At 44.3% G+C, this 13,422-nt stretch overlaps 1 protein-coding gene and 1 long non-coding RNA gene across 9 annotated transcripts in view; one reads left to right on the top strand and one right to left on the bottom strand.

Annotated features, from left to right (window-relative positions):
• The window catches only part of IRF2 (interferon regulatory factor 2), a 38,846-nt gene extending 30,577 nt beyond the window's left edge, over positions 1-8,269 (bottom strand). For 3 of the 8 annotated variants that reach the window (XM_083755915.1, XM_083755918.1, XM_083755912.1), the window contains exon 1: positions 7,350-8,269. The gene's annotated coding sequence lies outside the window, so the exon portion shown is untranslated. The other 5 variants (XM_083755914.1, XM_083755913.1, XM_083755917.1 and 2 more) reach the window with 4 other exon arrangements.
• LOC310852599 lies at positions 5,591-6,913 on the top strand. The gene is made up of 2 exons (XR_014568306.1): positions 5,591-5,905; positions 6,718-6,913. It is a non-coding gene; the product is annotated as an uncharacterized lncRNA (long non-coding RNA).
• Positions 8,270-13,422: the final 5,153 nt, after the last annotated feature.

The raw sequence follows: 13,422 nt of genomic DNA, 5'->3' as shown, positions 1-13,422 counted from the left end.
TACGTGTTTAAGGCAGACATCTGCAGTGCCTCGAGAGACAATGGAGTGTGCCTCTGAGGGTGAAGTCAAACTGCTGCACTGGCACCAGCCAAATGACATTCCTGGGACGCAAGCCTGGACAGTGTGTATGGAGGTCCTGGGCTACCCAGATAAGAAGACCTCCTCTCGGCCTCAGAGCAATACATTAGTCACCAGTTTAGCAGCAGGAGTTTCCTCATCTGCACTATATGTTTAAGATGACATCATACCGCTTTTAACAGTCATGTCTTTCCCCAAAGAACTGCAGTTTGTTAAGGCTCTTAAGAGTTGTTAGGAACCCCCTATTCCTGTCACAGAGCTACAATTCTCAGAGCTCCCTGGGAAGAGAGACTGACTCCTAACCACATGGGGTTTACTTCCTTGAGGGGAACTGGGGTCTCGCCATAATTCTCAGCACTTTTAATAAAGTTTTTTTGGGGTGGAAGCCATGACTGTTTAAAGTGGTATCATACAGCTTTAAATGTATAGTGCAGATGGGACCCTAGTCTAGACGACTATTTCAGAAAATACTTAAGGAGGGAAATTAGTAGACTGGACCAGCATCTTACTATGAAAATCACAGCTCCTAGGCCAGAATCTTGTTAGCCTATTTGATAATCCAGCCCTGGTTCAAAAGGCCTTGATCTCCATTATCATAAAAAATAAAACACAGGCACAGCCAAGAACAGATATTCTTGTCTGTACAACCTTTTCGCAGACCACAGAACAGAGTTCACAGACCACAGTTTGAGCATCTATCTCTGTATCTTTTTTTAAAAAAAAACAACTTCATAATCTGAGATATCTTTGCAAAGAAAAAGGTCAGTATGCAAATAATTGTACAAATAGTATTCTATAGTCTGGCTGGGGACAGGCTTTGAACTTACAGACTTCTTTTACATAAGTGGCACATTTCATATGGCTACTCTTAAAATGTAGGAGGGGGGACTTTCCAAAGTAGTTTGTGACATGGCATGGAAATCTAACGTTGATACAAAAACACAAGTTTGTTTTTCTAAACCCACTGGCTACGTACAAAACCCTGGACACGACGCCACAAGTATCTTTTCAGCCGCCCAGCCTATTAGTTTCCCCTTTGCACAGAGATCACACATTCAGAATTGTATTGGTAGCCATGTACCTCCTCCCCATTCATAAGCAGCATGGCAAAAGTGCCCTTAAACAGAAAACAAAACTCATAAAAAGCATTCAGCATTACAGCAGCAGGCAGTGTTTTAACAAATCATTGATGCTAAGAGTACCTTACTGTAAAGAACATCATGCTGAGAGCACATTTTGTTCTTGTTTAACACTGGAAGAATGACTCATGCTTATGAAGTAACAAACTCAGGCTGTGCTCCGAAAGGCACTTGTGCCAATAAGGCATCAATGCAGTTTGGAAGCTGCAATAGTTTCTAAAACTGCAGCCCAGCAGGAATAATGTACAATATGCCCCAACAAGAGAAGTATTTCTGGGTGGAATGAGGCTTCAGCAGCTGGAGACTTTTGAGAATCAGTGCTCCTCTGGGTAAACCCATTGTGACTAGAATCAAGACCCTCTATGGGTGGCAATCTTATGCACATCTACTTGACAGTAAATGCTGCCAAATTAAACAAAAGTCACTTCTCTGTCTACACCGTGGGTAGGCAAACTAAGGCCCGGGGGCCGGATCCGGCCCAATCGCCTTCTCAATCTGGCCCGTGGATGGTCCGGGAATCAGCATGTTTTTACATGATTATAATGTATCCTTTTATTTAAAATGCATCTCTGGGTTATTTGTGGGGCATAGGAATTTGTTCATTCCCTCCCCCCCCCCATATAGTCTGGCCCCCAACAAGGTCTGAGGGACAGTGGACTGGCCCCCTGCTGAAAAAGTTTGCTGACCCCTGGTCTACATGCAAGTAACACAAACCCGTTTCTAAAATCTGACCATTGTTCTACATGCAAGTGAAAACAACAGCCATAGTTTTTAATCTATATCCAACTCCACGCTACTTTGTGGCACAAACGATCCAAGTTTTCGAAGGGTGTCTCGCAAACACTCTTATGTCCTAAAGGGAATTCTCAATTTGGTGTGACTTTCAGATGCAGGTGTATCCTTCTGATTCTCCCTCACTGTAAAGCAGGGGTGACTAACCTGTGGCTCTCCAGATGTTGCTCTCCAGGCTATAACTCTCATCATCCCTGACCATTAATGGGCTATGCTGGGTGAGGCTGATGGGAATTGGTTGGGAGTCCAACAACATCTGGAGGGCCACAGGCTCCCCACTACTGCTTCCGAAAGTAGCAAATTACCTGAGATGTGACTATATGATCTATCGCCAGGAAGGAAGGGGTTTTTAACCAGGTGGCCAGAGAGATTGCATGCTAAAATAACATGCTTCTTTCTCCCCACAGAGCAGTGTCTGGAGGCACCAGATAAGGGGTCCACACATTTTTGCTGGCTTTGGTAGCCGCCTACCAACTGTACCGTTTTTAATGGTGTTTTGTGTTTTATTGTACTGTACACCACACTGTTATTTTATGAGATGGCAGCGAGAGCTGAGCAATGTCTGGTTTTCAACAAATTAATCAGGCCTATTATTAAATTGAGATGGGAAGGGGAGACAATGCTCTTGAACATAGCCCATGGTGTTATTTTAAAATGGCCATCCTTCAGTACAAGCACAATTTCTGCCCCCAAAAATGTTGCACCATTACCGGCGTCAGTGCTACAATATAGGAAGTTTAATTAACTGAAACTTGTCCCAGTGCCCACATTTATTTTGAGAATGTGGGAAGAGCCCTGTCCGACCAGGCCAAAGAGCCATCAGGTCCAGCATTCTCTTCCCCCAGTGGCCAACCAGACACCCACAAGAAAGCCACAGCAGAACAGTGCAGTAACAGCACCTGGGGCATCCTGACTGATACTGGTGGTAATATATAGTAATCATGACTGGGAGCCATCAATATTCCTTATCTTCCATGAATTTGCCCAATCCCGCTTTAAAGCTATCTATGGTAGCTGTCATCACAATATCTTGTGGTAGCGAATGTTTGCCCTGAATCTCCCATCATTCAGCATCATTGGATGACCTGGGTTTTTAGAGGAGAAAATGCTCTCCACATCACATATTTTATAAACCTCTATTATGTACCCTGTTACTCATCTTTTTTTCAAAACCAGAAAGAACCAAGAATTGTAAGCTTTCTTTAGAGGGGAGTTCTGCTCTGCTGGTTGGAGGCAGTATGCTTCTGAATACAGTGGTACCTCTGGATGCGAACAGGATCTGTTCCGGAGCCCCGTTTGCATCCTGAAGCAAACACAAGATGCGACTGCGCGTCTGGTTTCGCCACTACCGTGCATGCGCGTGACGTCATTTTGAGCGTCTGCGCATGCGGCGAAACCCGGAAGTAACGCATTCCGTTACTGCCGGGTCTCCACAGAGCGCAACCTGGAAATATTTAAGCTGAAGCGTATTTATCCCGAGGTATGACTGTACCATTAGTTGGAAAATACAGGAGGGGAGAGTGCTATTGAGCTCAGGTTCTGTTTGCGGGATTCCCATAGCCAACTTGTTGGCCATAGTGAGAACAGGATGCTAGCCTAGATGTTCTTAGGAGTTGCTCTAGCCCCTTGATTGTTTTTGACTGCCCTTTTCTGGCTCAATCTTGTGAGGTGAGATCAGAACTGCAGACAGTATGCTAAGTTTGGTCACACCAAAAGTCTGTAAATAGGCACTATAATATTGACAGTTCTATTTTCAAACAATTTCCAAAAAAGGAATTTGCCACAACACACGGCATCAACATTTTCACCAACCTATGCACCACTGCTAGTTCACATTCCATCAGTGTATATGTTAAGTTTTTTTTACCCCAGTATCACTTCATACTAAACTGCATTTGCCATTTTAATACCCATTCCCCAATTTGGAGAGATCCTTTCTGGGGTCCTCACAATTGCTTTTTGTCTTTTAATCCCCTGAATAATTTGAAGTCTTTAGCAAACTTGGCTGCCTCACTACTCACCCTACCTCTAGATAATTTGTGAACAAGTTAAAAAGTACTTGTCCCAAGACTTTGGCTATGTTTATATTTGCATACTAACTGAGCTGGTATGAATATCTGAATCTTGAGTTAATGATAGGCCCTTTTCCTATGCGATCTCTGGGATCCAAGAGAACCAGATTGAGATTTTCAAAAATGGTAGTATTTCCTCAAATTAGGAATTCTATACTGCCCAACGCAAAGGATGCCGCTCTTTTGAAGGAATTTGCTACAATTTAGGGATAGGGAAAATCAAACCTGGACCAAACAAAGACTTAGAACACCAAAAATCCCCTTGTTCCAAATAACCTTTAGACCAGGACTTCCTTACACTCAGTAAAAGTCAGTTGCACTTAAGTCCATTTGAAATTAATGGGGCTTAAGTTTGCTGTTTAAAAACTTGTTTCATTGATTTCAATGAGTGACTCTCACTGGAATTGAGTTGTTGTGTTCCTCATAATAATAATAATTTATTATTTCTACCCCGCCCATTTGACTGCATTGCCCCAACCACTTTGGGTGGTTTCCAGCATATATAAAAACATAATAAAACAAAAACAAAGCCTTAAAAAGCTTCCCTATACAGGGCTGCCTTCAGATGGTTATATAGTTACTCATCTCCTTGACATCTGATGGGAGGGCATTCCAAAGGTGGGTGGGTGCCACTACTGAGAAAACCCCCCCCCATTACTTCTCACATAGCCTAGTCTTCATGCTGAGCAATTTTTGCAGATAAAGTACATTTTGATATTACAGGCACACAACATTGCAACATTCATAGCCAATATACTTTTATGCCCCTCACTTCAATGGCTCTTTTGTATTCAGTGTCATGATTCAGTGAAAAGTGGAAATGCAGGTTTACAGACTATCAAATTTTAATTCATGTAAAATTCTAGCGGCTTCTTTAAGTGTGGCAACCACTGCTGACTTCTAGCTGTCTCCTTAGAGACAGTCACATACAAGACATGCACAGAACTCTGTGCACACCGGGTTTTCACAAAAGACCTGTTCTGCACTGGTATGCCTGCTGCCTCTGCACATGACATTTACGGCTAAATCCCAGTGAGCAAAGGGGCTGCTATGCCACAATCTAAGGTTGTTAGAACAAATCCTTTAAAAGTGGCAAAGCATAAACTAGGGCGGTAATGATTTTAGATTAATTAAACCAGAGTAAATCGACCATGTGGCACCATGAATTTGCTAACTAGAGCTTCTGTTCTAAGGTACACTTTCCTAAGTAAGGTAAAGGTAAAGGGACCCCTGACCATTAGGTCCAGTCATGACCGACTGGGGTTGCAGCGCTAATCTCGCTTTATTGGCCGAGGAAGCTGGCGTACAGCTTCCGGGTCATGTGGCCAGCATGACTGAGCTGCTTCTGGCAAACCAGAGCAGTGCATGGAAATGCGGTTTACCTTCCCACCGTAGTGGTACCTATTTATCTACTTGCACTTTGACGTGCTTTCGAACTGCTAGGTTGGCAGGAGCGGGGACCCCGTTGCGGGGATTCGAACTGCCGACCTTCTAATTGGCAAGCCCTACACTCTGTGGTTTAACCCACAGTGCCACCCGCGTCCCCAAGTGCATTTACCTAAACACAACGACCAACAAAGAAGGCCAACATAGGCAGCTGTGACATTCTAGAACCGCCTTTCTCAACCTTGTGTTCCTGAACTCCAACTCCCATCATCCCTGACCACTGGCCATGCTGGCTGGGGGGCTGATGGCAGTTGCCGTTTAGCAGCACCTAGAGGCCCACAGGTTCCACAAACCCTGCCCTAGAATAATAACCATCCCTTGGCAAAAACAAAAAACGTCGGGTTCCAACCTATTCGACCTGACTTCAAGCAAAAACGGGTAAGGCTAGCGCGCGAAAGCGGGTATATCTGCTAGCCCTTGCACCAGATAAGCCGAGCTTCCGGGAACAAAATGCACCTTGTCTCGCCTTTCTCCTCCCACGCCTCGAGCCGCAGAAGTATCCAGTGCCGCGTTCTATTGCCTCGAATCCGGCTCCCCATTGGCCAAGCGGAGCAGACACGTCACGGCTTGACCCGGCCGCTGAGGCGGAGGAGAAAAGGAAGTGGCCGAGCCAGGCTTGTGTAACCAACAACCTACTTCGCGGGGGGGGGGGGGAGAAGGGTCACGCTTGTATTTGGGAGCCCCCGCCGCCGCGGGCAGAGTGGCACCTCCAGGTGTGTCTCCCCCCCCCCCGCACAAGCGCCAGTTGCTAGTTAAGGGCGGGAAGTGGCCATTTCCTCCCTTTCTCTCCGGCTCCAGCCCAAGGCCGCCTCCCTGCCTGGTTCTTCCTCTTACATACAGCCTCTCGGGGAGGGGCAGGGGAGAGCGTAGATGGCAGCCGCAAGGCCTCTGCGGGGAAAAGCAAAAAAAGAGCACACGGCGCCCTTCGGTACCAAGCACACGTTACGAAACCACCCAGCCCAATTCCCCCCTCGCCGACCTCATTTCACAGCACCGAGCGGGAAAGGAAAAGCATATAGGAAGCGGCAGCCGCAGGGCCCCGGGAACCGCCCGGGTCTCCTTTCGGCAAAGCGATTTCTACCGGAACGGGCCTTGCCCCGCCATGGCTGGGTCCAAAGTCCCCGAGGTGGGAAGAGAAATCCTTCCCCCGCCCGCCCCCCGGTTTTATGCACAGGTTTTATGCATTGCAGGGTTGGGGGCCCTCGCTCGCTCACCTAGCTTCCACGCCCGCGAAGAGGCTGGTCAGCTGCCAGAAATAATATCCGCATGGCCAACGTATCCCGGGATCGAAAACAACAAGTGTCCACCAGCTCAGCAGCTCCATTAGCTTGTCTCGTCAACCTCCGCGGGAGTGAAAATAAAAGTTGCTTCCTCCGCGTCCCCCAAGCAAGGTGCTCCTGGGCTCGGTTCAAATTCTGTGCTCCTAAATCCAGATTATTTTCTCCCTTCCGCCCCGTCGCAATCGCTCCTCGCCTTTGTTTCTGCCGCTGCTATTTCTCGCCATCCGGCAACCCCCTAAACAAACCGCCTGTTTCAGAGCCCCACAACCAGCGAGAGAAACGCGTCCTTCCAGCCGATCCCTTCCCAGCCTCTGCAAATCCAAAAGTGAAATTAAAAGCCCTGCATTCTCTTACCAGTAGCTGCACCTAAAATCATATGACCCGCAACGGCGCTGGCCTTTTATTTTTGTTTTCAATCAAGATCAATAGCAACATTTCTGGAAGCAAACGTCTCAAGCATGTGGGGGGCGGGGAGAGAAACGCCTAATCTGCAAAGGATTAATATTTGGGTTTTGGTTTTTGTTTAGAAAAAAATGCCTTACCAATAAGTTTGTTTCGCGTTATTTATGGCAGTTCCCTTCAAGGTTATCGCGGTTGCCAAGAGACGCAAAATGGAAAGGAAAACAGGCGGCTGCATAAATCGCGGGAGCAAAACTAAAAGTTATTCCCTCCTCCTCTGCTTTTGGCGGAGATCAGCCCAGATCGAAAGCAAAACAAGGGGAGGAAGCCGCGAGGAGCTGAGTCTTGGAAATCCCCCCCTCCCTTCCTCCTCCTCCTGCTCCTCTTCCAGGCCTGTTTGTGCAGAGAGAGAGAGAAGGGGAGGTGGGGGCTGGAAGGAGAGAAAGGGGTGCGGAAGTTTGCCGCAGCCGTTCATTGGCAGGCTCCGCTGCTTTCATCAGTTCTCAGAAAAGTCGATTTCATTTTCACTTCCCTCCAGCAACAGCGACATCAGCCCACGGCGAGCGGGTGGAAAGTGGCTGGTGGGGGAGGGGGAGGGGGAGGCGGAAATAGAGGTTTCGGTTCCTCGGTAAGGGAAACCAGGGCTTACAAGCAGCCACTGCTTCCCCCCCCCCCCTTCTCCTCGTCTTCGCCTCCTTTTTCTGTGGTCGGATGCTGTATCCTGGGGACGGAATGGCGCCCGAGCATCTTCCAGAGCCTTGTGCGAAGAGACCCAGGGGGACGGAGAGATGCTGGATCCCACCTTGGGCGTTGCACTCCGTGTGTACGTGTGTGTGCGCGCTGTGGAACCGGCGGCCTCTGGCAGAACCGGGAGATTCGGCTTGTTTTGTTGCTAAAAAAAGAGAGCCAAGTTTCTAGTCATTGTGAAACAAACAATAACAGCCTAAGAGGCAGTGGCTGCTTATCTAAGCGAGGATTTGAGAAGTCAGGGCATACAGTGCCGTGCCACATGTATAATTTTCTTTTCTTCTGAATTTTTATTTATAATGAGGTTGGGGAAATAACCAGTGGGATTGTTTTTTTAAGCAGCCAACCACTGTGAAACTCCTCCCTTTTCGAAAAGTCACTTCCTGTATAGCATGTGCTGTTGTTGAAAAAACCACAGGTCCAAATCCTTCTCTTGGGTGTAGAATTAGCTGCGTGGTCCTTTGGTTCCAAACCCATGCCTTGTGTTTCTTTTGGTGGTGGCATCCTGCCGATGGAATGCAATACCCAGGGAGGCTTGCCTAGTATCTACTCTCTCGTCATTTTGATTCCCGGCAAAGATCCATTTTCCATGGCTTTTCATTTATTATTGAGGGCTTTATTGTTTTTACTATTTCATTGCTGTCATATTCCTTTTCATGGTTACTTATTAATACATAAATTCATAAATAACAATAATAACCTGCCCTGAAAATATTTATTGAAAGCCTGGGGAAGAAAGTGAAACAAACATGTCTCAAGATGGCTTAAAAGAATTAGAGAAATTATCTAGCCAACTTAATTATTAAATTAGTCTTCCTTGCCTACAAAACCTAAAACGTGTCTTTCAAAAGACTGGCGTCAGTCATAGAATAAAGCAGATACATCTCCCAAGTCAGCAGAACTTCCTGGCTGATGGTTTTTTGTTTGTTTTGTAGCCCACTCCTTTTCTGAGATGATTCAATGACATGGTGTATGATTTCTGGCAAAGATGAACTGGAATTCAGACATTAATGACTCATTGTGCTTATTGCCTCTGTCTTCGCTTCTTCTTTTTCAGATGCCACTTATAACTTCCACCTTTTAATCTTTGTTCAAAACGCATACCAAAAGCAAAACTTTGTCTCACATACCAGAGAAAATAAAATTATTGGCAACCAGCACTGCAGCCTTTAAAGGTGGGGGGATATTGCTGGACAAATACCAAAGTTAATTCCAGTCCACCTGTTGCCAGAATTCCCTTTTACATATACACATTGACACATATATTACACTTTCAATTTATTGAGTTAGCCGAATTTAATGGAGGTGTTTGGAGTCATAGCTCAGTGGTGGAGCATCTCTAGGTATAGCTGGAAAATATCCTGTCTGAAACCCAGGAGAGGTGCTGCTGGTCAGTATTGCTAAATAGTACTGAGCTAGAAAGACCAATGGGCCTGACTCATCATAAGACATCTTCCTGTGTTCCTAAATAAAGGGAAATTAGGGAATTAACCAGCTTTGGTTCATTTAGGGTGCCAGCTGAAGACACCTTTTCTGCCAGGCCCAGTAGATGCTTGGCTATGTACTGAGTGATATACTAAATAGATGGAGATGGGTATATTTCAAATAATGTTATAGTTCTTATTCTTTATTGGGTTTTACATTACTGTGTCATGCCCCCTGGTCATGTGTGATGAAGCGAGAGGGAATGCAAAATCCGTAAGTTAGAAATACACATTCAAAACAAACAACAGAACATGCAACTCACAGTTCAAAAACAACCTCTCCTGGATCTGAAGGTAAGAAGTAAAGCTGTGTGGTACCAGCATACTGATGAACACTGCAGCCCAAACCTCCAACTTCTGCCAGTGGTTTCATGTAGCTGTTAAAGAGCATAAGGGACAGTATTGAACCCTGGGATACACCAGACAGCAATAGCCATGAAGTGAAACAATCGTCTCCCAGTATCACCTTCTAGAAAGGCTTCTCTAGAACATAAGGAACCACCACAGGACCAGGTCTTGTAAAAACAACCCAGATAAGCAGTCCAGAAGGACACCATGGCCAATGAAAGGTCCAGGAGAACTAAGAACATGACACTTCTTCAATCAATTCTCTGGCATAAATCTTCCATTGGGGGCTCAGGCTGTTCCTGTGCCAAAAGCTGGATTGGAACAGATCCAAATAATTCATCATCCAAGACCATCTGGAGCTGAGAGGTCCTACCACCTGGCCCATTCACCTTGCAGGGAAGCTTATTTTGGAAGCTTACAAAACCACCACAGTTAACGTCAGTGTCCTTTATTGGTAATGTCAGCATGTCCTGGCACTTCTCTCAGGCCTCTAAAATCTTAACAGATAATTTTTTACCATTCATCAAGTGTCTCATACTCATCATAACAATATTTTTTACCTCAGTCTAGCACCTTTCATGTGTCTTCCTCTGTCTTAGTTCACATAAATACTAACGTACATAATTACAGTGGTACCTCGGGTTACATACGCTTCAGGTTACATATGCTTCAGGTTACAGACTCCGCTAACCCAGAAATGTTACCTCGGATTAAGAACTTTGCTTCAGGATGAGAACAGAAATCGTGCTCCGGTGGCACGGCGGCAGCAGGAGGCCCCATTAGCTAAAGTGGTGCTTCAGGTTAAGAACAGTTTCAGGTTAAGTACGGACCTTCGGAACGAATTAAGTACTTAACCTGAGGTACCACTGTACTGGGGAATCCCTTTATAGGTTACATATATTCTGCAAGCTTCTATTTCAAAGACTGCTTCACATCAGAAAATAATGCGCTGTGGCTTTGAGGAAGCTGCCAGAAAAAATGGTTCTTCAAAACAGGAACCTATAAATTTGCCCTCTAGGCAAATTTAAAAAACAAAACAAAACAAAACACACAGCAGGAATGGGGAACTTGTGGGCCCCCAGATTGGCAGTGCAGGGATGGGAGAAATTGTTAATAAATTCCGTTCTGACACAAATATATCTATATTTTAAAACCCTGATAATTTCAAGAATAATGGCAGTATCCTGGTGCCATCTTCAAAACCTGGAAACAAGAAAATATGCAGGCCATGCTTTTAACAACAGATCACATGTACAGATCTTGAAAACAAACAATACAGTGGTACCTCAGGTTACATACGCTTCAGGTTACAGACTCCGCTAATCCAGAAATAGTGCTTCAGGTTAAGAACTTTGCTTCAGGATGAGAACAGAAATCAGGCTCCGGCGGCGCAGCGGCAGCCAGAGGCCCCATTAGCTAAAGTGGTGCTTCAGGTTAAGAACAGTTTCAGGTTAAGTACGGACCTCTGGAACGAATTAAGTACTTAACCTGAGGTACCACTGTAGGTATTTTGATGCCTAAATGTAGTAAAGGGAGGCAGCAGTAGATTTCATTATATTTTTCCTCATAACTAGGGAACCACTTTATTGGGAAAGGAATTAAGAAGTGGTACTCACTTGTGATACAAATATGCTACATTAAGGTATTTAAGTTTGGTTCAAATGACAGCCCATTAGGAACTTAACAATTGAGTGCTAAGTATGTTTCCTTGGGAGCAATTCAGACTGTGTTCAGTGGGACTTACCTCATGGCAGAAAAAGAGTGAGTCCTTTGAGGAGAAGCTGTGTGCCCAGGAGGTCTATGCTGATTCATAGATGTCTGTCTCCCCACTTCCATGGGAACCTACTGTTTTAGCTTGTCTGCGTTGTAAGCCATAAAAAGACTGAAACACTTCTTGTCAGACTACAGTGGTACCTTGGGTTACATACGCTTCAGGTTACAGACTCCGCTAACCCAGAAATAGTACCTCGGGTTAAGAACTTTGCTTCAGGCTGAGAACAGAAATCATGAGGTGGTGGCGCATCGGCAGCGGGAGGCCCCATTAGCTAAAGTGGTGCTGCAGGTTAAGAACAGACCTCCGGAATGAATTAAGTACGTAACCAGAGGTACCACTGTAATAGATCCCCCCCCCCCCACTTGGCAAATAGTGACATGGATCAGTACATAGAATACCACTCTAGCATTTGTCAAATGAAACTAAGAATACCTCTTTTATTAGATGAAGACATCCCAGGGAAAAAAGGCATAATTTAGTATGGTGTAATGGTTACAGTGATGGGCTGGGATTGGGAGGCCGAGGTTCAAACTGACTGTTAGGCATGAAACAACTTGGATGAGTTTGACTAAATATTCACAACAGGTGAGAAGTATAGAAACAATATATTTAAAAGTTATGAAGATTACTGAAATAAGGAGAAAAAATATTTAAGAAAAAATAAAACACAGGTTGAATCAAGTTAAGCTTGAGGAAATAAAAGAGGCTTGGAAAATGATAGAACTCCCATATGACTGGTGGCTTTTGATCTGGTCTGTGATTGGTTCGGTTTGTGGGTGAAAGGCCTGATTGGACACTGAGTGAGGTTCTTAAATCAATTTGGCAGTTAGAAGCAATCTAAGTGGCTCTATAAATCAAACTGCACCCCAGCAAAATGGCTGCCAATAATATTGGAGTTCTATAGTAGCCTGAACCAATAAGAATGGAATGTTTTCAATCTCTGCTCCCTCCTGCTTAATTTTATCCAATCTGTATTTTCTTTACATGAATTTTAATATTGATTATTTAATTAACTAAATATATATTTTTATTCTGTTCTTCAGCCAAAAGAGGCTTCCACAGCCACTAATAGATCAAGACAAAGACAGTACCTGCCTTCAGTCTTAGAATCTGGAGAAACACAGCACAGAAGGATAATGGATCTAATGTTTGTCTAGGGATTTTATTCAGCTTTCATTTAAAGGTCACACCTAAGTCACACTTCGCAAAATAATATGCAAACCAAAACACAAGTATCCTTCAATATTCACACCTCTCTGAATTTCGCAGTGTAGTTTTCTAGTCAAGTAATATGTAAAAAATAAATAAATGTGTATACATCAGAAAAAATGAGAGGAAGGAGGAAGGATGGGGAAGAGATTAATTTCAGGTTGCATTTAAAGACAAACCTGCCAAATCTATGTTTTCTGAAACAAATACGCAAACATCCTTTGAAATTCACACTTCTCTGAATTTTGCAATGCAGTTCTCTAGCCAAGCAGTGTGTACAAAAATAAATATGATGCATAAATTAGTGAATATAGGACAGATAAATCCATTAGATTATGGAAAACTGTTCTCCAAAACTGGGTACATTAGAAGAAACCCACGCTAAAATGCAGATAAATTTTCATGAGGAATAGTTTTTTGAAAATTGCCAGCTGATGTGGAAATATAGAGAACTGAACTTAAGAATGAGAAACTGAGAGGAATCAAAACTGACAAGATTTGTCTACCCCAGGAGGGAGAACTATGTATGATGATTAATATAATGCAATATAATAACAAAGAATTTATAAGAAAAACAACATCCTGCCTGCGGTCTAAATAAACATACCTCTTTAACCTCTCCTTTTCTTCCTTTGTAAGGGAATATAATGGAGT

Source organism: Podarcis gaigeae (genome assembly GCF_964106915.1).
Source record: "Podarcis gaigeae genome assembly, chromosome: 9".
In the NCBI taxonomy this organism is placed as follows: Eukaryota; Metazoa; Chordata; class Lepidosauria; order Squamata; family Lacertidae; genus Podarcis; species Podarcis gaigeae.
This window is presented reverse-complemented; position numbering and strand designations above follow the sequence as displayed.